At 38.8% G+C, this 27165-nt stretch overlaps 1 pseudogene; it reads left to right on the top strand.

Moving 5' to 3' along the window:
• LOC137943599 (uncharacterized) overlaps positions 1–27165 on the top strand; it is a 38964-nt pseudogene that overhangs the window by 10692 nt on the left and 1107 nt on the right.

Here is a 27165-nt window from a genome sequence, read left to right as displayed (position 1 = left end):
ATCATATAATGTTCTAAGTAAGATTTTCTTGCCAAGATGGGCTAGAAATTCGTATAGAAAAATTTTGAATAAGTATTTGACAGTTGATGATATAATACTTTTAGCATGAGGCAATTTTCATAGAAATTTTGTGTTCGGCATTTTATTTGATTACATTTTTTTCGATAAGTATAGTAATATATTAGATTAATTATTAATTTTTATTTATTTCCTTAGAAGAGGCAATAATAAGAGGTCCATTTAACTTTCCTAACAAAAATTAAATTTTTTTTTTATTTTCTAGTAAGTCTCTAATAGTAATAGGACTTTATTTAAAGGATTTATAATTTTTATTTGGGTGATTGTAAATTGATAGTGATATTTCATTTAATTTTGTTGTGTTTGATTATTGTATGGGGTTTATTCATAATGTTATGCAGTGTATAGAGTGTTTAGACTATTTTATGGAGTGTATGGAGTGTATAAACAATTTCCTGGAGTGTTTATGGAATGTATAGACAATTTATGGAGTGTTTATGCAGGTATTATCTATATAGATTATGCCTAATTTTAAGTAGAGGTCAAGCCGAATTTTACATAGGTATTATATACTTAGATTATGCTCAATTTTAAGTAGAGGTCATGTCCAATCTTATACAAGTATTATATATATAGGTTATGCCCAATTTTATGTAGAGGTCATGCCCAATATTATGTAAAATGTATGCATAACTTTATATACAATTTATTTTATATATATTTTTGAAAAGTTTTAAATGTATGTTGAAGCTCGAGATCAGCTCGAAGCTCGACTCGAACTCGGTTAAAAATTTTGGGCTCGAGCTCGATAACAATTTTAGGCTTGAGACGAGGTTCGGCTCGAAGCTCGGCTCGAAATATTTAAATCAAGATCGGCTCGAACATAGGCAGGTTCGGGCTCGGCTCAACTCGATGCCACCCCTAGTCGTGTGGGCTTGGGCCTATCTTCCAACACTCCCCCTCATGCTGAAGGTAAGAGAATAACATGAACTCCCAGCTTGCAGCAAATGATGTATAAAATCTTTTTGTATAAAATGGCACATCTTCCAATATGCCTTCATCTTCCAACACTCCCCTTCACGTTGTTGCGTTCTTTCATGGGGCCCTACTGGCATAATATAAGTGAGATTAAAAATCAATCCTAGCCGATAAGACATTGCTCCCTACTCCAGTCCTAATGATGTAGGGCACACTTCGTCTTCTGTAGGTGTGTATCTATCAGCATTGCTCTTAAGTGTCCACCACCATGTCCCTCCACAGGATAACAAATCTCAAGTGGAAGGAGTAATAAAATTCATTATAGGGGGGGGGGGGGGGAGGGTATTTATGATGGTGTCCCAATTCGAACACCAACTCTCATGGTATCTCAACCATGATATTTTTTAGAGTTAAATGTATCATGGTGTCCCAATCCGGGCACCGACTCTCATGGTATCTCAATCGTGATATTTTTTAGAGTCAAATAAATTATGGTATGAGAAAAGGTACTGAGGCCACATTTTCTTTAATAATAATGTCTCATCCAAAGAAACATAATAGTAACAACTATAATGTAACACGACCAACTTCCAACACATATAACACAAACCAAAATAATAAACCTTGTAGAAGGACCTATGAAATAACCATAATCCGATATAAATATTTTTTTTAGAGGCATAAGTTTCATCTTTTGTGCTCCCCATTTCTTGAATATTTAGGCCACATAAACTTATCCACAACATATGAAATAAAATATTTTTTTTTCTTGTACTTCTTCTACTTCTACCCTTCTTGTTGGGAGGTAATGGCAGTGATCCAAGCTTGAACCAAATATCATGAAGGGGGGGGGAGTTATTTATAATGGTGTCCAAATTTGGACACCGACTCTCATGGTATCCCAACCGTGATATTATTGAGAGTTAAATGTATCATGGTGTCCCAATCCAGGCACCGACTCTCATGGTATCCCAATCGTGATATTTTTGAGAGTCAAATAAATTATGGAATGAGCAAAGGTGTTGAGGCCACATTTTCTTCAATAATAATGTCTCATCCAAAGAAACATAATAGCAACAACTATAATCTAATACGACCATCTTCCAACACATATAACACAAACCAAAATAATAAACCTTGTAGAAGGACCCATGAAATAACCATAATCCGATATAAATACTTTTTTTAGAGGCATAAGCTTCATCTTTTGTGCTCCCCATTTCTTGAATATTTAGGCCACATAAACTTATCCACAACATATGAAATAAAATATTTTTTTCTTGTACTTCTTCTACTTCTACCCCTCATGCTGGGAGGTAATGGCAGTGATCCCAGCTTGAACCAAATATCATAGATGCAGAAATAAGCCCAAATAACATAGATGTATTAATAAGTCCATAAACCAGGGGGAAGTGAGATATTTTCCTGATATAGCAACTCAAATAGTGACACAAAATAAAGGGCATAAATTCAGATTTTTCAATATAACAGAATATCAGCATGACCTTTAATTCTTCCAATGCGAATATATCTTTAAATATAGATCAGATTTACATGAAATTTTCTCCTTCTAAAACTAGACTTAAATACCTTTCATCCAAGTATAACTTCCCTTCAAAAAATATAATTATCAGAATATAAATAATATGTTATATTTTAGTCTTTGTCATTTGACCGAACTAAGTATTGTTTCTCCTTTTTTTTCAGCATGACCATTGAATATTCCAAGATCAATATCTCCTTATAAAAATTCATACCGAGAATTGGTTGGATAGGTAATAAAATATACATACATATCTTTATTTTGATCAATATTTCTCCTTAAAAAGTCACTTTCTTGATAGCATAAATTACCTTGGAAGCTTAAGCTTTCTACTGCTGCTCGAACCTCTTCTTCAATCTGACCTTCTCTCATTCAAATATTGATATCTCTCTGTATATAACTCCAATTTGAAAAAAATAGTTTTTCCTTGGAAAGTAGACTCAAATATCTTTCCATCCATATATAATTTGAAATATCAAAATCTCATTATAGAGGTGAAAAACGGAAAGCAAACTACGGTGTAGGGACTTAAAAAAAATAACTACGAACCTAAATTTAGGGTTTAAGGTTTAGAGAAAAGGATCTCATTATCTCTGTGGGTTGACCAAGTCAACTCATAGAACCTGTTCTGATACCATGTTGAATTTATGGAAAGAGAAATACTTCATTGACATCAATAACTTATTGTAAACAAAATACATGAACCTCTATTTATAATAGAGGAAGGTAGTAGAGTCCAATTACAATAAAACTACCTTTGTCCCAATTACACTCAAACTCTAACACTTAAAGATAAGTCCTATCATAATTAAATAACTAAATATAGATAAAATACAGAACATAACTCAAACTAGAACTCTTCTTGGACATGACCATAAGATAAATATGCCTTTGTGAGTTCTTCTTGATCTTCCAACTTATGTGATAAGGATGTCAGCTTGTGGTAATCATGGTGGGTCCTACTTCTTATGTGTTTGGGCCTATCTTCCAACAATTTAAAAGGAGCTCCTGGGAAAGGGCTTATCTATATGAATCACGGCCACTTAACGTAGGAATTTTTTAGATGCAGATTGGGCTGGATCACCTTATGACAGGAAGTCCACTTCATGGTACTATACCTTAGTTGGAGGTTACATAGAGAAGCAAAAGACAGAATGTTGTTGTGAGGTCTAGTGTAGAAGCAGAGTACAAAGCTATGGCCAACACACTTAGTGAGTTTCTGTGAATTATATCCCTTCTTACTCTATTGGGATTCTATAAAGAAGCTTCTATGGAATTATATTGCAACAACCAGGTGGTTATTCATATCACCTCAAATCATGTCTTCAACAAGAGGACAAAACACATAGAGGTAGACTTCCACTTTATACGCGAGAAATTTTTGGTTGGTATCTTATCTCTCAAACATGTTCCATCACAAGGGCATGCATTAGACATTCTTATGAAACCAATCACATCCAAGATTTTAACATCCATATGAGGCAAGCTAAATATCTATAATCTTTTATCTCCCCCAGGTTGAGGAGGAGTGTTAGAAGACACCTCAAAGTGGCATCAATGTAAATACCTTTCCCTCGTCAAGGAAGTGGCAAAGGAGGTAATTTAAAGGTCTTCTCATAAGGATAAGAAGATGTATGTCTACTTATTATTGAGATATTTATATCGAGCTAGTCCTTGTATAAGATCTGTGCGGTTGCTTTCCTAATAGGTTCAAGCCTTTTAGCGCATTGATTTCAACATGGTATCAGAACAAGGTTCTCATTTGTGAGCATCCACCCACATTATCCATGTGCCACCACGTGAGGGCCTCTACCCAAATTATCCATGTGCCTACACGTGAGGAGAAGTGTTAAAAGGATAGTCCCACATATATTAGTGAGTATAAAGATCTTGCATTTATTAGCTGGGAGAAAAGGTTTCCTAAGTGGCTAGTCATTTTAGGATAAGGCCTTCGACCCAAATTTAACATGGTATCAGAGCAGGTTGGTCCCGAGTTCGAATCCGGCTCCCACCGCATTTCCATGGTTTTCCCCGTGCGCTTTCTACTGGCCCCGAATTTCCACGGGTTTCCCCGTGCGGGGGAGTGTTGAGATATTTATATCGGGTCAATCCTTGTATAAAATCCGTGTGGTTTCAACACTTATGTATTTTCCTTTTCAAAGCTTGTAGCCCTAAAGGTATTGTAATCATTATAAACTACCTTCCACAACTATAAATAGATGCTAAAGGCATGGGGTACATAATTAAGTCTTCCCTCTCCTCTCTCAAATTCGTCCTAAGAATTGTCTCCTCTCCCAAGTTCTCTCTCTCCATCTCTCTATCCAAGTTATGCCTTCTTTCTTTGTTCTCCTTTATTCTCTTCGTTTTCTTCCTCTGCTCAATCACTACCTTGGTTGAGGACCTTGACATGGGATCCTAAATTCAACAAAAATATTCAAATATTTTGGTTAGATAATGCAAAAGAATATTTTTCTCACTCATTTCAATCATTTTGTAGAATGGATGACATTATCCACCACATTTCATGTGCTTATACACCTTAGAAAAATAGTGTAGCCAAACATAAAAATTGACACTTACTAGAAGTTGCATGAGCTCTCATACTATCATTGCATGTTCCTCAATATTATTGGTCTCCTGTAGTACTCAAGACATGTTTTCTCATTAATCAAATGCCTATCTTGTTTTACATAATGCATCTCCTTTTTCCAAAAAAAAAAAAATCTGACCTAAATCCTTTCCCTCTCCCTCCTAAAGTATTTGGGTGTGTCAGTTTTGTTTATGACTTCAGCTTAAGTAGAAATAAAATTGATCCTAAAGCAGCAAATGTAAGTTCCTTGTTTAATTAAAATGCCAAAACTAGGTATATAATGCCTTTCGATGTTGAACCTTTATCTCTAGAGATGTTACACTCTTTGTGGACAAACCATTCAATTCTAGAGATGGTTCTTCTCCAAAGGGTTTACTCCTATTGAATGGTTGCCTTGACCTCTTATGCCATTGGACCCGTATTTTCTACAACCTCATGTAGACTCTCTAGAGCTTTCCTTTCCATTAGTTGATAGTCACCTAAGCCATCTTGTTGAAGAGTGGATATGAAAGTCTTATACAACTCTCACAACAAGAAGTCTTAGAATCTTACAGGAATCTCATTGGAGGAAGTCTCATTGAAGAGTCTTAATTAAAGTGATTTAGTTATGTTTAATTCTAAGGCCAACACATAAACCCAAGATATATCAAAGGAAGGAGAGAAGCGAGGAGCTTTAGCTCTTGCGAGAGAGGAAAGAACAAACCACAAGAGAGAAAGAAGAGGAAAAGAGAGAGAGAGGTGTAAGGACGAATTTGAGCCAAGAGGAAGAAACTTGAATGCTATACCCCATGCCTTGAGGTTGTTATTATAGTTGTGGGTTTATAATATCTAAAATGTCCTTAGGGCTACATGCTTCAAAAGTAAAATGACATAAGAGGACATACACCAACTTGCATATTTACAATTTTATTCCATCTCTATGGAACTTCTCCTTATTTACTAGCCATGCCACCTCTACACACGTGAGTGTCTTTTAACACTCCCCCTTAAGCTGGTGTTTGTAAGTTTGATTGATTTGTTTTGATTCATCTTCTTATTGTTCACATCTTTCTAGTAGTCTTCAACTTGTCTCCCCCTTAGATATTCTAGTTACTTAAAACTTGATTACCACAACATGTAAGAATTCTTCATTGTTGGTGGCCTCTTTCTTTTACTTCTTCTTCTACTTCTCTCCCTTAAACTGGGGATCTCTTTGTTCTTTACTAAAAGACCTAGCAAGGACAAAATAATGGTGAGATAAGAAAAATTACTCTTAGCTGTATAAAAAAGCTCCATACATCAGCCAAAACGTTCTATCTTAAACACACTTGGCTCAATTTTAAAGGCGGAAAAACAGCCCAACTTTAGGGCACAACAAAGATATTACTCATATTTTAAGGGTAGCTTCAAACACAAATCTTCTCTTAGGTGAAGAATAAAAGAATTGTCTCAAGCAGGATGTTGGGCACACATGCATAAATTACTTTGATTAATTAAGGGTGCGAATAAAAAGATAGTAACTCTCATACTTCTAAATGAAGTAGGCGTACAATGCAGCTCTTCATACTTCCAAGTTAAAGGGAGACACTTTTAGATCAATAGTTGGATAAAAAGTGACAAGGCTTTACTCAAGAGGGAGGCTAAAAATTAATTCCTCTATGAACATTATGATTAAGGAAACTTAAAAAAAAAACACCAAGAAAGTTTCGAGATGGAATTTAATAATGAGAAACATTCTAAAAATAGACTTCTCATATAAAGCAATTACTTGCAAAGAAAATGTTCAAGATATAATTTTTGGAATAAGGGATATTTTAGACACTCATATTTTGAATTTAGAATGAGGAAACAGGACTTTCTAATTCAAAAAATTTAGACTTTGTAAAAAAAGGAAATTGAACTCATATGGGGGAAGACTTCTCATAAGGAAATTAAAGTGATGTGAGATAAAAGAAAGAAAACTTTTAACGAAGGAAAGATACTCAAGTTGATAAATTCTTGAATAAATTTTAAAAACAAATATAAAACTTAACCAACATTAGAACCTCAAAATGTGAACCAAAAAAATATGCTTATTCAGATTTTTGCATCCAATTGGATACCAACATGAATTTTGATTCTTCTAATGTGGATAAGTAAGATTAGATTCTGAAATGGTTTATTAGAATATAAAGTAGACTCACATAGTTTATTTTGAGAAATAATTTTTAATATAAATTCTCAATCGTGTTGGTACAAGCCATTCAGAAAAGCTAGGGTCTTCTGCTCCTACATGAAACTTTTTTGTGGCTTGACCTTTGCTACTTCAAATTTCAATTTCTATTTCTAGAATAAAAAATTCCAACAATTTTCTTGAGTTGAAAATTAGACTCAAAGGTCTTCCAAAAGTAGATAATTTCCTATATAAAACGTATGATAAGAGAGTGCAAAATCCAATGAAATACACGAATTAGGAAAGAAGACTAAGGAGAAACGAGAAACTCCACTTTTTTCTTTTGCTTTTTTTCTTCTTCTTCTTCTTCCTTGCTTTCTTCTCCATGTTTTGCCCTTTTTCCACATCAAATATTTCCCCTCTTTGGTACCATACTAATTTCTTAGACCAACACATAAACCGAAGATATCTCAAGGGAAGGAGAGAAGAGATGAACTCTAGCTCTTGGGAGATATGAGAGGAAACCAATGGAAAGAAATAAGAGGAAAAGAGGGAGAGGTGTAAGAATGAATTTGAGCAAAGATGAAGATGCTTGAATGCTCTACCCATGCCTTGAGGCTGTATTGAGAGTTTTGGGAAGGTATTTACAATGATTAAAATGCCCCTAGGGCTACATGCTTCAAAAGGAAAAAGACAAAAGAGGACATACACCAACTTGCATAATTACAATTCTATGTCATATGAATGGAGGTTCTCCTTATTTACTTTCCATCTCAAAGGGTCAATGAAGTTTTTTTCTTTTGTAGAAATTCAACGTGATATCAGAGAGTTTTGGTCATAATTACAAATTTCTCTGCTAATCATAGAGTTTTGGTAAGAATTGATCACTCCATGATGTGCACAATCAAGGTATGCAAAAAAAATTTGCTTTGATGTTTTTTTGAAGTTTTGTATTTTTGTTACTTGGTTGTGTATCTTACGGATCATCAACTCTAAAAATTGGGGTCACCCCCCAAAAAAGTTGTAGTTGGTCAAAATTAGAAAGTTCTATTGTTATTGTCTCCCCTAGTTTTTCAAATAAAAGGTCACATTCTAGATTCCTTTGAAAGTATGAGTGTTGCATTAGTCGTCTCCTTGTGGTTAAGTTGTTTTCCTTTAGTATTTCTTCAGTTGATCATCTTGTGTTTTTATTACTTTGCAACAATGACTAGCCCACTACCTAAAATTTATAAGAGTGAGCCCAACATCCACCTTGAATCAAGTATTTTATTCTTCATCCAAGAGGTGATTTGTGTTTGAGCTACCCTTAAAAAGTGAGTAGTCTCTTTGTATGCCCTAAAGTTGGGTCGTTTTTGCTTTTTAAATTTGAACGAAGTGTGTTTTAGACTATGGCCATTTTGATTGGTGCATAGAGTTTTGTCGTATGGCTAGGAGTGATTTTCTTGTCCCGTAAAGTGTTTTGTCCAAGCTGAGTCTCTATGTCCTTTTTTATCCCCAACTTGAGGAGGAGAAATCGCAGAAGTACTACAAAAAAGAGGTATGTTATTCCACATGTTGTAGTAATTTTTACGTTACCAAAATATTCAGGAAATGGGGAGAATAAAAGATGAAGAATTTTGTATTTATGAATTGTTTTTCAGGAAAAGAAGATTGAAAACCAAGAATTGTTTTTCCTTGTAAGCTGAAGTTGTAAACTCTAGCTTGAGGGGGAGTGTTGAAGATCAAATATGAAGAGTATTACAAGACTCTCATAACAAGTCTCAAAGCCAAAATTAATATGGTGGAGTCTTATAGGAGTCTCATAGGAGGAATTTCTCTGAAGAGTCTCAGTTAAAGGTATTTTAATTATGTTAATCCTCTATTTATGTTTAGTTGTTCAATTGTTCTAAGATGTATCATTTGGTGTAATTGAGAGAAGCGTAGTTTAATTGTTATTGGATTCTACTTATTTCCTCTATTATAAATAGAGGTTCATTGTACTCAAATTACAACAAGTCAGTGATTATTTTCTGTTTTCCAGAAAGTCTACACATCTATTGATTCCGAGCTTAATTCTCGTTCTCTTCCTATTCCTCTTGGAAATGGTATACAAACGAAATGGAATTTGACTACTCCGTATACCACTCAAGTATTCCATATCCATTTCATCTGATTATTTTTTAAAGCATTAATGTTCCATTTATTTACCCGGTTAACAACCGGGTAAATAGATAAATTAGTAAATAAATGAAAAATGGTAAAAATGTATAAAAATGTATAAAATTCTTAAAAAATAGAAAAATATAACAATATATTTATAACGTAGGAATATATAAGTCATACAATAACATACATAACAAGGTCTCCTACATAGGTATATAAAGAGACTATGATAATACCCTTACATAATCAGTAAATAGGTAAACGGGTATAGATTAGGTATTATTTGTTTGCATTCCGTTTAATAAATGATAAAATGGTAAAACGAGTAAAATTACCCGATTACATATAAGGGTAAGAATTTTTGTTCCATTTAATAAACCACGGGGCAAATTGAATATTTAGATAAAATTGACAGCCCTACACAATATGACACTCGACCTATAGCCATCTAGAAAGAGCCTCAATCATTTGTTCCTTCTAGGTCTTCTACTTATCATCCTCTTTCTAAATTTATTCTACTAATCGATTGTCTTCTAGTTGTTGTTCCTTTTTTGTAGTTGTCTTTTGTTTCTCTTCCCAAGGATTATTAGGAAGCCCTACAACTTCCAGGTTGGACAACAACCAAGGAGGAGAATATAGTGGCAATGTATTAAAACTACATATGAGACTTAACCCCATTACCGAATGGAAAATAAGTTTGTGGGTTCTAGATAGGTTTTTATTGTGAAACATAATGTTGATGGAAATATTGCTCATCTTAAGGTTAGGTTGGTTGCCAAAGGACAAACTCAATCTTATGGAATTGACTATAAAAAAATTATTTCACTTGTTATTAGGCTTAATTTAGTACATGTTTTGTTTTCTATTGATACGCATTTCACTTGGCCACTTTATCAATTGCATGTTTATTATTTCTCAATGGAAAGATTCATGAAAAAGTGTATATCTTTCAACCACCTGGTTTTATAGTTGAAGGGGAGGAAGTTTGTAGGCTTTGAAAGTCTATTTATGGCTTAAAGAAATTCCCATGAGTGCGGTTTCAAAATTTTAGCAAAGTGGTCATGGATTTTTTTAAGAGGTGTGAGGTTCAGCCAGAAGCCTGCTCAAGAAGGGGGTAAAATGAGATTCTAAATAAAAAATTAAAGCACATGGAGTGCCAAAATTTAGTATGAGACAAGTAATAAAAAACACACACCACAAGTAGACAATGATTTTTGTTCTTGATATTCCCCTAACGGTAGCCATCGCCAAGAACCCTTGTTCAACAAAATTCTACTAATATGCTCTAATAGTTGAAAAGTACAAAAGAGATGTCAGGTTCTTTTCAAGCCAAGTGTAATCTCCAATTACACCAATTTGATATCTCCCCAAGAGATTCAATACAAACTAGATTCCAGATCTATTGGGTACTCCCTTTCTAGATTCTAGCCTCTAGAATGCCAATTCTTCTAACTTTAAGGTACTAGAGAACCTCTATACAAGAAAGTCTAAAACATAAAAGAACAAAAACAAACTTAAAACTTTCTAAAATATAAAAATAAATATGAAATATAGTAAGTAAAATGAAATATAGAATGAAAGATGAAATATAGAAAATAAAATGAAATATATAAATTAACATGAAATATAGAAAGAAAGATTAAATATAGAAAGTAAAAAGAAAAATAGAAAGAAAGATGAAATATAGAATGAAAGATAAAATATAGAAAGTAAAATGAAATATAGAAAGAAAGATGTAATATAGAAAGTAAAAAGAAAAATAGAAAGAAAGATGAAATATAGAATGAAAGATAAAATATAGAAAGTAAAATGAAATATAGAAAGAAAGATGTAATATAGAAAGTAAAATGAAATATAGTCAGAAAGATGAAATATAGAAAGTAAAATAAAATATAGAAAGAAAGATGAAATACAGAATGTTAAAGGAAAAATAGATAGAAAGATGTTGGAGCTCCTTTCAGAGATCATAGTATCATTTCAAGTTCTTTCCAATGACTAAGTTGTAGCTTGTGCATGTATTGACTTACCACACTTATTGCACAGGATATATCCGGCCTTGTTACACACAGGTAAATAAGTCTTCCTACTAGTCTTTCATATTTCCCAATATCTACATCTTCTTTAGGGCCTCCATATAATTTTGTATTTGAATCCATAGGAGTGTCTGTTGGTTTGCATCCCATCATTCCTGTCTACTCTAGTAGATCATGTCTGGATTTAAGTACTCCAAAATCCTTCGTCTTGAATTCAGCACATATTTTTTCCTTTGTTTTCTGGATGTTCTCAGAACCACTACCAGTTAACATGATATCATCAACATATACAACCAAACTTACTTTACCTCTCGGTGTGTTTTTAATAAATATTGAGTGATATCCAGAGCATCTGTAAAAGCCGGCCCGTATGAGGGCTAGACTAAATTTCTCGAACCATGCCCGAGGGGACTGTTTTAGACCATACAAAGATTTTTTTAGTCGACATACTGACTCTCCCTCAACCACATACCCAGGTGGTTGTTGAATATAAATTTGTTCTTTAACATCCCCATTTAGAAATGATTTTTTTCACATCAAGTTGATATATCAGCCATGATGAATTGGCCGCCAGAGATAATAATATACGTACCGAATTCATTTTTGCCACAGGAGAGAAGGTTTCTTCATAATCAATTCCATAACACTGAGTATAACCTTTGGCAACCAGTCGAGCCTTCAGTCATGCTATTGACCCATTCGGATTATGTTTGACAGTATAAACCCACTTGCAACCAACAAGTTTTTTATCTATTGGAAGAGGAACCAATGACTATGTCTAATTGTCATTAAGTGACTTCATTTCTTCATCCAGTGGTGCCTTCCACCCCTGATGTTGTAGAGCCTCCTAATAGGACTATGGAACAGATATGGAGGAAATAGAAGAAAGAAACTGACAACATAAAGGTGAGAGGCAATGATGAGACACAAAATTTGAAATGGGATGAGAAGTAGAAGGTCTAGTGCATGATCTAGGTTCTTTCCTTACAGCAATAGGACGAGTATCATATTGAAAGCCAAAAATAACTGGGGATAAAGGACTTACCTGTGTAGGATCTGTTACTCTACAGGTGTGGTATCGGCCACTTGCTCTAGGGGTTGAATAATCTCTGTATCACGGGGCACAACCAGTCAAGGGGAACCTGGTACTGAGGATAGACCAGGAGGAGCACTGTCAGAATAAAATAAGAAGTCTTCAAACAATAAACATTGAAGAGTGGGACTATAACAAACATAAGCCTTTTGTGTGTGAGAGTATCCCAAGAAGATACACTTGATAGATTTAGGATCAAGTTTGTTGTGTCTAGAAAATGAATTATGAACAAAGCATTGACATCCGAAGACTTTATGGATTTTTCTTTTCTAGTTGGCTCGGACCTTGTTTGTACATGTGGTTCCACATACATAGTAGTGGTCAATTTTTTGGGTAACGTTATTGCTTTCTTTGTTTTTTATTGCAGATCAGTAGGCTTGTGCAAGAATTGCAAGCAGTCAGGACATTATGCAAGAGACTGCCCTAATGTGGTTGTCTGTAACAACTGTGGCCTTCCTGAGTAAAGCCTCTCTCATCTGCAAATACATTTGCATGTCTATTTTCTATCTGGCTCGTGTGTACAGTTTAGATGCAAAGATTTGGTGACCCCTGAGGATATTAAGGCTCCTTTACAGCTTCTTAACCTTGTGAGGTGTCTTGAGGGTTTGCTTGCATTGGAGACGTCTCTTGATTGAATATATATTGTGCCAGTAGCTGAATGTCTTCAGGCATGTCTAAGTTAGTGAGTGATGTTGTACAGACCTAGAAACCAATTGGTCATTTTTAAAAACGCTTCCTTACTGGTCCAACTAACGTGTGTATTACTCAGTATTATGCTTTGGTCCTTGTCATGCAATTACCTCATAATATCCTTTTTGGAGTTCGTTACTCTCACATCCATGTAGCAAATTTTAGATTACTAATAAGGCTCCGGTAATTTGGACTTGGCTGCATAAGCTAACAATGAAGTTCCATTTCTTGCATCTTCAAGAATCAGCTTCCTTGGTGGTAGTTGCTTTTTGGTTTCTCTTTCTGATGCCTTATTCTCATCTTTCAGGAGAGGGGACTCCCTTATGATGAGGGGTTGGTTGGATACCCCTCTTTGGCAAGCAAATCAACTAAGCAATTGACTGACCGTAAAACATGAGACCATAAGATTATATTGTCTGAAAGAACAAGGACCTCAAAAAATATATGTCACGATCTCCAAGGAGGTAGAGTATTCCTGCTACACTAGTTGATGACAACAAGAGAGTCACCTTCAACTACCAAACAACCACAAAACCTGTCTTTAAAGATGCCCAATCCTCTCACTAAATCTAAAGTTCAGCCAATGTGGAATCAACAGCCCGAGGGGTCCCAAGTTGGAGAGCAAGATTTCACCATTGGATGAGTGAAAGATGCCCCCAAAACCAGTCGGCCCTAGATTCCTCAGCAAGCTTCCATCAAAATTCAGCTCGATACAATCGGCAAGAGGGGGCTGAGATGAGCAACCTTGGAAGTGCCTCTAGTTAGTTCAAGCCAAAGGATCCATAGGATATGAGCAACAACATCAAAAAGCAAGAAACAGTACTCATGAGCACAAGGCGAATCTGGCTTGGAAACTCTCAGTTCCAAGAAAAATCAAATTTTTCGTGTGGTCAGCCATCAGAGAACAAATTCTTATTTCAGACAACCTTCATAGAAGAGGCTTCACTACCCTCGATATTTCTTATCCCCTTTGCGGTGAGTGCGAAGACACAGTCCAGCATGTCCTCTTACACTGTGGATTTTCGTGGCAAGTTTGGATGAAGATCTTTCAGAAAATCAGACTCCAACTGGGGCTACATCAAGACCTCTTTGGCACCTTTGAGATGGTTCGAGGGATTCTCCTTCCTCGGCTGGGCAAGTTAATTCTTTCGGCCTATCTTGCGCATGTTCCATGGTGTATTTGGCTCGAGCGGAATAACCGGAGATTTAACTCCAAAACTAGCACCCCAGACAACACGGCTTTTCATGTTGTTGGCCTCATCTCGAGCTGGCTTCATACAAAAAAGGATTTTGCCACTCTATCGGGGGTTTCCTTCGGGAAAATTGGAATTTGATCGCTCATATGTCTGGCCCCAACAGAGCTTCGAGTATGGCTATCTAGTATCTTCCCCCTTGCGACTGCATAAAACTGAATTTTGATGGTAGTGCTATTGGATGTCCTGGACTAGCAGGAGCAGGTGGTGTGTTCAGAGGTCACAATGGAAACCTTATTCTTTCTTATGCTGGACCGGTAGGCATTATCGATTCTAATACTATTGAAGTTAGTGCTCTGTTGTTAGGCCTCCAAATCTTCAAGGATAGTCTCTATGGCAAGTAAATCATTGAAGGCAACTCGAAGACGGTAATTAGTTGGTGTTCCGAGGACAACCTCTCCCCTTGGTGCCACTGGCCAATCACTAATAGTATTATTGACATTGTATCTTTTACACATTGTAATTGGAATCTCATTCCTAGATTAGCCAACTCTTTTGCTGATAAATTAGCAAAATTTGGAACTTCCCAACAATCTCTCATTGTATGGGAAGGATTCTCTCCTTTGTTATATGCTCTTTTGAGCTTTTGTATTAATAAAAATCAGCATCATTTCAAATTAAAAAAAAGGATATGAGCAACAGCCTTCCAAGCTTAGGTAGGGGAGTCCCTAAAACTTGTTCAATCATGGCAGAGAAGGAGTTTGAAGCTCAAAAAGTGAAGCCAAAGAGTCTGAGGAAGTAGTTCAGGGTTTCTCAAGCAAAGGGGCAAGAGGTCAATAGATTCCTCATGGTTTCCACACGTGGCATTTGAGATCAGACACATTACAACCTCTGTGATACCGGTTGTTTAGAGCAAGGATCTTAACTCTAAGAGCACTCCAGACGAAGAACTTGGCTTTTTGAGGGGCAAAGACTCCAAGCAAAAGGAGCAACACCCCCCAAATGAACCTGGTTACTGGAGAGGAGCCTAAAGCAAGAGGCAATTCTCCTTCAGGTTCAATAGCCCAAATAATGCAATCGCTAGTGCAGCATTTACTAAAGAGATTTCCCAATCTAAGAAGAAGCTCAGAGGTAGGTCTAAGATAAAATTTCCAACAAATTGAGCTTCTACCCCTCGTGGAGATCATATCCACCACCTTAATTTCAGGCCTCCTCGCAAGCTGATAGAGGTTCGAGCATTGGGTCTGAATAGCCTCCTCCCCCAACCAGCGATCATACCAAAGCTTGTCGTGCTTCCGTAGTCAATCTGAATTTGGAAAACATGCCTGATTTTGGGGAAGAGTCGAGCTAATATGCGCCATCGAGGGTAGAGTCCGAATGAGAGACCATCATCACACCACCATTCATTATTGTCAAGTCTGGCCTTAGCAACCATAAAGCGCCTCCAAATTGCCTCTCTATTTGCATTAAACTTCCAACACCATTTGCCCAAGAGGCCTGATTCATCAATCTTATTGATTAATACCCAGGCCTCCATGCTTCTTGTGTTGGCACACTTTACTCCCCTTGACGAGGTAGTGTTTAAAAGTGCCTTCTGATCCACACCAAAGGAAGGATCGCATGGCTTTTTCAATCGTCTAGGCAACACTTGCTGGGCAAGTAAGACGGAATGCCGCAGATGTATGAATTGATGAGGGTAAGCCTACTGGTCCTTGATAGTAATCTTCCTTTCCATGTTGAAAGGTGGGAGGTGGTCCATTCAAGAAAGGGGCTCCAAAGATTTTTGTCCATCTACAAGGGAGCATTGGAAGGCCCACTTAAGAAGCAGGAAGCAAGCCAGCAGTGCAACCCAGAGTTTCCACAAGGAGCAGGTGTTTGGCTTGCTAATGTTGGCTCCTTGAATGGTTGACTTCTCTCAATTGACTTACTCGCCAAAGGTGAGCTCAAAGATTGCAAGGATTGCCTTAAAAATTTAAAGTTTGTTTAATGGTTCTTTTGATGAAGAAAATGGTGTCATCTAGCAGCTGGCTATCCGATATGAAGCTCAGTCAACCGATCTCTTGGGCAAGATGCAAGAGGCTGGAGAGTGTCTTACCACTGAGGTTAAAAGAAGGGGGAGTATAGGATCTCCTTGTCAGATTCATCAAGTCCCTTTCAGGTATCTATAGGTGCTACCATTTATGAGTAGAGAGAACGTTACAGAGGAAACACAACTTCGGATTCATTTTCTCTGTCACTAACCAAATCTCATGAGAGCTATAATATCATCAAGGTTGTGCCAGAAAACTCTATCATAGACCTTTTCAAAATTGAGCTTGACAATGAGTCTTGGGTGTGAGCACTTTTTAAAAGAATCAATAATCTCTTGGACAGTCATGCTGATTCAAAAATGCTTTGGCCCTTGATTAAAGCAGTCTTTTCTAGGATGGATAAGGGATTGAAGCACAATTTTTAGCCTCACTGCCAAGATTCTTGAAATGATCTTATATGGTTTTGCAATCAAGTATTGGTTTGAAGTCTTTTGGAGTATTTGCATTAACTTTCTTTGGCATCAAAGTGATGAAAGAAGCTCCCAAGTTTTGGAATGTAATACCTTTTTGTAGAAGTGATTTGTCATATCAATGATATCATTTTTTAGAAAAATCCATCCCATTCAGAAGCATCCACTGTTAAATCCATCAGTTCCAGGGTTTTATCCGTGGGTATAGAGAGGATGATGGCTTCAATCTCCTCCACTGAGAATGGTCGTTCTAAGGTTTCTGCAGCATCTGGGAGATTTGCCTAAGAGGGAGCCAATGCAGATGTGGTCTACTTAAGTTTTCTCCTGTAAGTCTGCAAATAACTCAAAAGTTGTTATAATGGCCGATTGTTCAGGGTTCAATTTCCCATTGATGAGGAAGGAATTGATCTGATTGATCCGAAGTCAAGATGAGGCAACCACATTAAAGAAGCAAGTATCGCTATCACCTTCTGAGAGCCACTTATATCCAGCATGTTGCGTCCAAAATACACGATCTTGGTGAATAATGTTTTGAAGTTCAGAAGAAGCAATAGATTATGGATCAGAGAACAGGAGTCCTTTCTGCTGCTGAGTGCAATGTGTGAGGCCTTGCACCAGGATTTCAGCTTGAATTTGAGTTGCTTGAGTTTTAGGGAGAGGGTGCCTCCTCTGGGGCCAGGAATGTCAAGTTGCTTTCACCAATCTTCTACTTCTTTACTGAAGGATCACATTCAAAACAAAAGTTTTACAAAAGGTAGGCTTCCTACCCAATTGTCACTAGTGTCAAGAAGGATCAGCTAGTGGTTGGAAACACGTTTACCCAGGATTTCTCTAGTGACCTCCAGGAAGTATTCCAGCCATTCAGTTGTAGCTAGGAAACAGTCTAGCCAAGAAAGGATGGGAGGTCGCTGATTATTAGTCTAGGTAAAGTTTTTACCAGAAGTCAAAATTTCTTCCAACTCATGGCCTCCAATGGACTCACAGAAGGCACGCATTGAGGAGGAGATCTGAGTGGCTGGAGGCAATTTTTCATTCCGGAAGTGAATATTGTTGAGGTCCCCAACGATCAGCTAGGTGAGGGGCCAATGGGATAATAAGAGGGAAGAGAGTTCTCCTAGAATTGGGATCTTTATCGGTATCGCATTGGGCCATAAACTCTATCTAGACACAAGGAGGCTCTCTCTTCCTTGTCAAAGAGATTGAGGTCAATAGTGCAATCCTCAAGAAAGGAGTCAATGGCATCAAAGTGGGCATCATCCCACATAATCAAGACTTCACCAGCTGCACTGATGGCATCAAGAGGAATCCATTTGGGATGAGGTTGTACCTAAGATTCAATCATGTTTTGAGTCTTTCCTGTGTTGTAGAGTTTCATGTATAGAAGCAAGCTTTCTAGCCCCTCCCACTCCTCTAATATCCCAGAAAATACAAATCATTCTGTCTTCTTGCTCTTCTCAACTCCCTTAGCATCCTTGCTTGGTCCCATAGTCGCAACTTTCTTCATGTGAGCTATCATGCATTCAGCAACCTCCATCATTCGCCTCCAAGTGTCCTCATTGTATTTGTCTTTTTGGTCCTAGATGGAGTCATCAAGGGATCTGTGCACCTGTCTGTTGGCTACTTAGGGTCTTCCCTGTGCCTTTTTGGGCCTACCTCATTATTTTTTGGTTGCTTCTGCTGCTTCCCCCAAATTTTCTGCCTCAGTTTCTCCGCCATCAAGGTCAAACAGGCAGAAGTAGCTAGCATTTTCTTTTCGAAGGATTTGCGTCTCATTGGGTCTGTGGATGAGCTGTAGCTTTGAGGATTGTTTGGGTTCATAGTCAGTTGGGGATAGTTAAAATCCTTTAGTGGCTTGGGTCTTTCCAGTATCAATGTTTGAGTGAGGGGTTCTGGTCCCGATGTTGTGGAATGGTTGGGGAATAGAGGGGAGGTAGTGGCTCACAGAAGGGGAGGGGAGATTCCAGCAAGGACAAAGGACTCCTATGTTCGGGTTGCTCTTTTTCTCACTGAAGGTTTTACTTGAAGAGGGTTTAGATGTGGCAGTGTAGGTTGGAAGCCAGGTGTGATGTGGGGATGAGGAGGATCAGATAAGAGAATCTGAGTGCAAGGGTTAGATGTAAGGTCAACAGGTGGTGCTGATAATTGATGTGGGTCGTGGGGTCTATGTCTGGAGGAGTCAGGGCTGGCAAGACAAACTGGTTTTCTACTGCTGTGTTGTAGCAGGATTTGAACTTGGGAGGTCAGAGATGGAGTTGTGTGGTTGGGTTTCATGGACAGGATTTCAGTTAGAGTGGGGGAGACAGGATTAGTGGGTGTCAAGCATCTCTGACTGTCATTATCTGGCTTGTATGGTTTCTGGAGATAGGGATTTGAATTAAAAAAAGTGGGCGTCATTCAGCAGGTGTAGCAGCATCGTTGAGGTGGGGCTGAAGAGTGGCTGTGTCAACCAGGACGAGTTGAGTGAGCTTGCGTCCGGTTGACTCACCTGAACTTACTGTCATCTTCTTTTTCGCCAATGCTTTCCTTTTCTGCTATTAGCCATCTAACCGTCATGCTTGAGCTTGAGGATGATGGCAACAGTTAAGGCTCCTGCAATAAGGTTGATGTATGTCATGTTCAAAGATCTGGACTGCTGTGTGGAGACAAAATCTTGCAAAATCAAGTCTTTGCATAGAGTTGGTTTCTGGATTAATCTCCATCACCATTCCAAAGTTTTGATCAATAACTGCAGAGGGTGTCTTCATGCCAGGAGTTCAGGTGGTAGATCAGGGATTTTAATCTATTGGGAGAAAGGTCCAGATGGTGCTATGTTACACCAGGCCTCAATGGATAAGATGGGAGCAATTGGTGGTGGCTGTTTGGTGGAGAGGATACAGTTGTCGTTTTCCAGGGAAGCAAGCTTCATCAGCCAATTGGTGGTGGCTGTTTGGTGGAGAGGATACAGTTGTCGTTTTCCAGGGAAGCAAGCTTCATCAGCCAAAGTTTGGTTGAAGGAAAGAAATGTCAGGTGGATAGTTGATCCCCCCAAAAAAGATAGCCATTTAGCAAGTTCACTGCTAAAGCTCTGCCGCCAATTGGCATTTGGCATTTGGCATTTGACGATCACACAATATGTCAGGTGCATCTGTCTTGTTGATAAGATGTGTACATTGGGAAGAGGTTTCGTGTTAGGTGTCCAGGTGTTCGTAATATGAGGAGAGGGGGGGTGGGTGGGTGGGTGGTTGGTTGTGGATGTAAATGGGGCAAGCATTGAAGGTGGGCTCATCTTGACGGCTTTGGTGTCTTCGGGGGAGTGTTGTTACTCTGGTTCTTTGAAGTAGGAAAAGTGGCAGTAAGCATTAACAAATAAGCCCCACTAATTTATGAAATATTGAATAACGTTTTTGGCTGCCTGGGGTCTGATATGGGGGTGTCATCTATGACAAAAATATAAAATTTTTTTTTCTTTTGCTGAGCCAATCGGAGTATCTGATTCAACTATTGCTGAGCTTTCTGGGCTGTATAATAGATTAAAAATTTCAACCAATGGCTGGTGGGCCCTCTTTGTATTGAAGGAGATTCAAGAGTCGTTATCAACTGGTGTGACAAGTCCTCTAAACCTCCTTGGCAACATTGAGATTTGTTTTATGATATCTGTAATTTATTTTCTCAATTGCAATGTACTCGGAAATACATTCCTAGATCAGCTAATTATCTAGTGGATACTCAAGGTAAATTAGCGTTTCCCTCCAACACCTTTGTTAAGGAATAGTCTCACATAGACTAGTGAGTACAAAGATCTTGAGTTTATTAGTTGGGAAAGAGGTTTCCGAAATTGACTAGTCATTTTGGTATAGGGCCTTGGACACAATTTAACATGGTATTAGAGTTGGGTTTTCATATGTGGGCCTACACCTAAAAACTATCTACTTGTAGAGTTATAAAAGAGGGCCTACACCTCAACTGCCTACTCTTAAATTATCCACTTGTAGAGCCACAAAAGATAGTCTGCACGTGAGGGGGAGTGTTAAGGAATAGTCCCATATGGACTACTGAGTACAAAGATCTTGAGTTTATTAGTTGGGAAAGAGGTTTCCTAAATTTACTAGTCATTTTGGGATAAGGCCTTGGACCCAATTTAACAACCTTTTTTTGTGGAGGAAAGTCCTTTTTAGCCAAGTATTATACTCTTCACTCTTTTAATGACATTTACACCTTTTACTCAAAAAAAAAAAAAAATAGGCCCACCAGAAGTCATTACTAGTGGCTGGTATGTAGATCCTCACCAAGATTTGCTTGTGGCAGAAGTGGATGATCTTGCACTTCAGATTGTGGCCTCGGTAGAAGTCAGTGAGGTTGATTTGGGTATCATGTATCCAGTGATCTTGACTACATGGGAATGAGTTGTCGAGTTTGATGGTTCACTTCAGTTGTCGGATGAAATTAGACGGAAGAAATAAGGAAGCAGATGAACGACTTCTTCGTGCCTGTTCTAGTAGAAATCTTGAATATGGCTTCTCCTTGGCATCTGTAGTTGTCAATCCTGAGAAGAAGGAGAAGAATGATTTAAAATTCACCACACTTTAGGGTGCCATGCTTTCATTAATTTATAGGAGTGATATCCCAATTACAGGAATTTACAATTGATTACAAGATATTGGATTTGTACACACAAGGAATGATTGAACTTAATTAGCTCATGTGATGGAAGGTCCTAAACAGGGCAATGATCCTTAATTGATTGAGAATCAATTTTATGATCCTTAATTGATTGAGGATCAATCTCTTAAGGCAGTATCTTCAACAGCCCCCCGCAAGTTAAGCGTCGGATTAGGACAGACGTGTAGGTTGAACCGAAAAAACTGAAATAGAGGGCGAGAGACGCTCTTGGTGAAGATATCCACAATTTGTAAGTGAGATGGCACATATTGAGTGTGAATCTTTCTAGCAACAACAAGTTCTCGCAGAAAGTGAATGTCTAGCTCAACATGTTTGGCCCGCTTGTGAACAACAGGGTTGGAGCTCAAGAAAAGAGCGTTTTTGTTATTGTATAAGAGAAGTGGCCGCTTGGGAATGGATACTTGGAGATCCCGAAGAAGATGAGTGAGCCAGATAAGTTCAGTGGTCGTGGCTGCAAGGGCACGATATTCAAATTCACAGTTGGAACGATAAATTGTAGGTTGCTTCTTGGCACTCCAGGAGACTAAGTTGTCCCCAAGGTAAATAGAGTAACCCGAGGTGGAGCGGCGAGTGTCAGGACAGTCGGCCAAGTCAGCATCAGAATAAGCAATTAAGGAGCCAGGAGAAGTAGACTGGCGAAAGGATAGACCATAATGAAGAGTACCTTTGACATACCGAAGAATACGCTTAACAGCAAGGAAGTGGTTATCAGTGGGAGAGTGTAGAAATTGACTGACCGAGTTGACTGCATGAGTAATGTCGGGACGCGTGATGGTCAAATATTGAAGAGCACCAATAAGAGATCAGTAAAGAGTGGGATCCGAAAATAACTGACCAACAAAGGATAGATGTTGAGAAACCACCAAAGGAGTATGCACAGGTTTGCTGTCAAGTAATTGAGCTCGGGCAAGAATGTCGCGCACATATTTCAGCTGACTAAGAAAGAGCCCATCAACGATGGGTGTGGCTTCAAGACCAAGGAAGTAGCTGAGAGAACCCCAAGTCCTTTGTAGCGAACTCAGAATGAAGCTTGCTGGCAAAGCTATCAAGCACAGAGGGGTTGTTGCCCGTAATAATAATATCATCGACATATAGGAGAAAATAAAGGATGTCAGAGTGCCGATGGAAGACAAAGAGCGAAGGATCAGCCCGACTGCAGTGGAAACCAAGATATGTAAGGAAAGAGCCGAATCGTTGGAACAAGCTCGAGGGGCTTGTTTGATACCATAGAGAGCTTTCTGAAGCTTGTAAACATAATCAGGAAAGCGAGGATCAATATACCCAGGCGACTACTCCATATAGACACGCTCATTGAGATGACCATTGAGGAATGCATTCTTGACATCCAATTGACGGAGAGACCAGCGATGAGTAATAGCAAGAGAGAGTACAACCTGAATAGTGGTAGCTTTGATGACAGGACTGAAGGTGTCAGTGTAGTTGAGACCTGGGACTTGTGTAAACCCCTTCGCAACAAGACGAGCTTTGAACCGCTCAATAGAACCATCAGGCAAATATTTGGTCCGAAAGACCCATTTAGAACCCACAATATTGGTATGAGCCGGTCGAAGTACCAAAATCTAAGTACGATTATTTTAAAGAGCTTGAATTTCTTCATCCATAGCGGCAAGCCAGGCAGGATTCTTGGCAGCAGATTTGAACCTTTTAGGCTCAGCAGATGCGAGAAGGGTAGAAAGTAGCCCAGAGGAGCCAGAATACTCCAAATCAGCCGAGTGATGAGGTTTGAAAATACCGGCTTTGGCGTGTGTGACCATAGGATGAAAACCCACCGGAATAGCAGCAACAGGAGCGGTGGAAGCAACATGTGGCAGAGTAGGTTCTGTAGAAGTAGAAGGGGCCTACAAAGACTCATCCACGGGATTAGTGCAAATAACACAAGGACGGGAGTCAGATTGAGTAATATGTTGGGAATGAGGCGCCGGAAGGGATGGGGACATGACAGTAGAAGAGAAACTGGGTTCCAGAAAGTTGGAGAAATTGAGAGAGGATAAAGGTTGAGCCTGGGAAGAGGCTTGGGACGGGAAATAAGTCTCATCAAATTGAGTATGACGAGTGATATAAAGTCTAGATGTGACAGGATTAAGACATCGAAACCCTTTGTATGATGAACTATAGCCCATAAAGATGCAAGGAATACTACGCGGCGAGAATTTATTGGGCATATAATCACGTAAACATGGGTAGACACGACAACTAAAGGGATGGAAATTGTCATAATTTGGATAATACCATAAATAAGTTCAAAGGGGGACTTACCTCCGAGAAGCGGTGTGGGCAATCGGTTGATGATGTAGGCAGCAGTGCTAAAAGCGTCAACCCAGTAACGAGGAGAAATGTGGGAATGGAAGAGTAGGGTCAAACCAGTTTCAGTCAAATGACGGTGTTTTCGTTTTGCGCGACCATTTTGGGCAGGAGTGTAAGGACAAGATAATTGATGATGAATTCCCGAAGAGCTGAGATGGTGTTTAAAACGAGTGCTACTAAATTCTGCACCACCATCGCTTTGAAAATTTTTGATACGAGCAAAATGTTGATTTTCAACAAATTTGTGAAATTGAAGAAAAATATCATAGAAATCAGACTTCAATTTCAATGGGTAAAGCCAAGTAAAACGAGAATAGTCATCAATAAATAAAACATAATAAAGAAAACCCAAATTCGATGGTACTGGTGAAGGGCCCCATATATCGCAATGAATTAAATCTAACAATTTAGACGACTTTTTGGCTTTGCTAAGATAAGGCAAACGATGACTTTTGGAAAGTTGACATGTAGCACATAAATGCGGAGAGGGCAATAATGAAGTAAGATGAAGATGTCCTTCTTTATTTAATAAGGAGATAACAGAATGATGCACATGACCTAATCAAGCATGCCATAAATCATAGGAGGCATGAAGAGATTCATTTTTCAGAATAGAAATAAATGCGGAATTTCCACGCTCTAGCACATATAGGCCTCCATCACGCTGACCGGTTGCCACAACCTTTCCCGTTTGGCGATTTTGAACAGTGAAAAAATTATTAGTAAATGTAACGGAGAAACGAAAATCATTCGTTAATTTACTAATAGACAAAATATTTTTAGTAAGATGAGGAACAACCAAAATGTCTAATAATTGAAGATCTGGGGAAGGAGAAAGGTAACTAATATGGGTAATAGGTAGAGATGCGCCATTCCCTACAATTACACAATCCTTACCCATGTAGATTACCGATTGATCCAACGAGGAGTGGGCTGGAGTCATGTGGGTCGTGGCCCCCGTATTCACGAACCAGTCCGAATTTTGATTTTCGGACAAAGAACAGGTTTGATTAAATGAATCGACGAGTTGCACCGAAGGGTATTCCTCCCGTGAATACCGTTGCCGACATCGATCGGCATAGTGCCCGTCCTGGCGGTAGATTTGGCACCGCGGGGGACGGCGACCGTTGCTGGTGGTGGGACGGCCTGAGCCGTGACCGGAATCACCGTGCGGGTTGTGACCGTGGCCGGAGATGGGGGTTCCTCTGTTTTCGGTACTGAAATGGTTATCGTGGCTGCTGTGGCTGTTTTCGCGACCCCGTCGATGGCGAGAAGAGCCACCGGAGCGCTGATAAGGGACGCGGTTGGCAGTGAAGGCCGCGGTGGAGGGAGCCGTGGGCTTGAGAGATTTATGAAAAATCTCAAAGCTTTCCGCATGGGATGCGATGTCGGAAAAACAGGGTAAGGGGGTTTGGGCCATTTAGGCGGAGGAAAATCCAGAGAATTCCGGGCCAAGACCCCGGAGGAACCAGTGAGCCTTGTCGGTGTCATCAATGGGACGACCGATGACGTGAAGTTGGTCGCACAAGACCTTGAACGCGCGGGCGTAGACCGTCACCGAGCGAGCTCCTCTTTTCATCAATTGAAGGTCGTCTTTGAGAAGAATTTCACGGGCTTTAGACCTGTGACTGAAGGAATTCTCCAAAGCAAGCCATACTTCACAAAAAGTGGAGAGACCGACGGCTTCAGCTAGAGCTTCTTCGGACAGATAAGAAAGAAGAAGACTGAGAAGACGCTGGTCAGTAGCTTTCTATGATGAGTGCTTGAGGTTTGGTGTCTGAGACGTAGGAGGGTCAAAAAGAGGTGGTGGCACAAAAGTACCATCCACATGACCCAACAGACCTTGACTGTTGAGAAGCGGAAGGAACTGACTCTTCCATAGAAGATAATTGGAAGATGAAAGTTTGATGGTGACCATGTGAAGCATGGTGTTGAAAGAGAGAAGATCAGAAGAAAATTCAGAGGCCATAGTGGATCACGGAATTTTTAATCCAGAAGAGCTCTGATACCATGAGAAGAATGAGAAGAATGATTTAAAATTCACCACACTTTGGGGTGTCATGCTTTCATTAATTTATAGAAGTGATATCCCAATTACAGGGATTTACAATTGATTACAAGATATTGGATTTGCCACCAAGATTTGCTTGTGGCGGAAGTGGATGATCTTGCAGTTCAGATTGTGGCCTCGGTAGAAGTCAGTGAGGCTGATCTGGGTATCATGTATCCAGTGATCTTGACTACATGGGAATGAGTTGTCGAGTTTGATGGTTCACTTCAGTTGTCGGATGAAATCAGACGGAAGAAATGAGGAGGCAGATGAACGACTTCTTCGTGCCTGTTCTAGTAGAAATCTTGAATATGGCTTCTCCTTGGCATCTGTAGTTGTCAATCCTAAAAGTAAGTTTCCCGATACCTGGAAGATCTTGATCCGTTGGTCTTGCTATTGTCACTGTGAATCCTCCTCACCTTTCTGTTTTGCATGACTTGTCATCCTCCCACTTTGCGTTGGTCCTTTGGTACCTCATCACCTGCATCAGCTCTAGGAAGTCTCCACTGCATCTCCTCTCTACGCTCCAGACGTCTAGGTCTCTCACTCTCTCTGGATCTTCTCTCATTTGTTCGCTCTCCCGCTCACTCATGTCGCTCTCCATCTCAAATTTGATAGTCCCCTTTTTGTTTTTGTTTTTCTGATGCCTGGACATTGTTTTCTATTGACATTAAGTCTATATGGCTTATATTTCTTGTAAGCCTGCAGGGTTCAATTGGCACTATTAGAGATATAGAAGAACGGTACTGTCCAAGAATTACAGGTCAATTATAACTCTCAGCCTCTGTAGAAAGTTGTTTTGCATTAAATTTATAATTTGGTAGAACTTTGTATATCAGTATGTTTCCTATTCTTTGTCACTTCCTAAGATAAAGTCCTACATTTAGAAAGTGAAAGTGTACTAGCTTCAGGAGTCCTATTTATTTTCTGTCTCTGAGTGTTTCAAATCCTTGTAGTCTTAGCTCAAAAAAATATCCTATTTACATTTTTCAAGCTTCTCCTAGTAAGAAGTCCATTTAAGGTCTTTTGGCCATATAATAAGCAGTGGGACAGCTCTTCTTTTCTGTTCACCTGCTCCCTCACTCTATCTTGTGTTTCCATTCCTTGATAGGCTCAGAAGCAATCAAAATATTCTTGAAATCTTATGATATCATGGCTTTATTCCTTTGCTTCTTCTTGGTACAACTGAAGTTGGCCTTGTTGGAAAGTTGTGTTCATTG

This window comes from Aristolochia californica, unplaced genomic scaffold (genome assembly GCF_029961685.1).
Source record: "Aristolochia californica isolate CCGP_79_NKW_82.1479 unplaced genomic scaffold, dmAriCali1.0.hap1 SCAF_11, whole genome shotgun sequence".
Lineage (NCBI taxonomy): Eukaryota > Viridiplantae > Streptophyta > Magnoliopsida > Piperales > Aristolochiaceae > Aristolochia > Aristolochia californica.
Note: the sequence above shows the minus strand (reverse complement) of the source record. Positions and strands in the feature narration are given on the sequence as shown.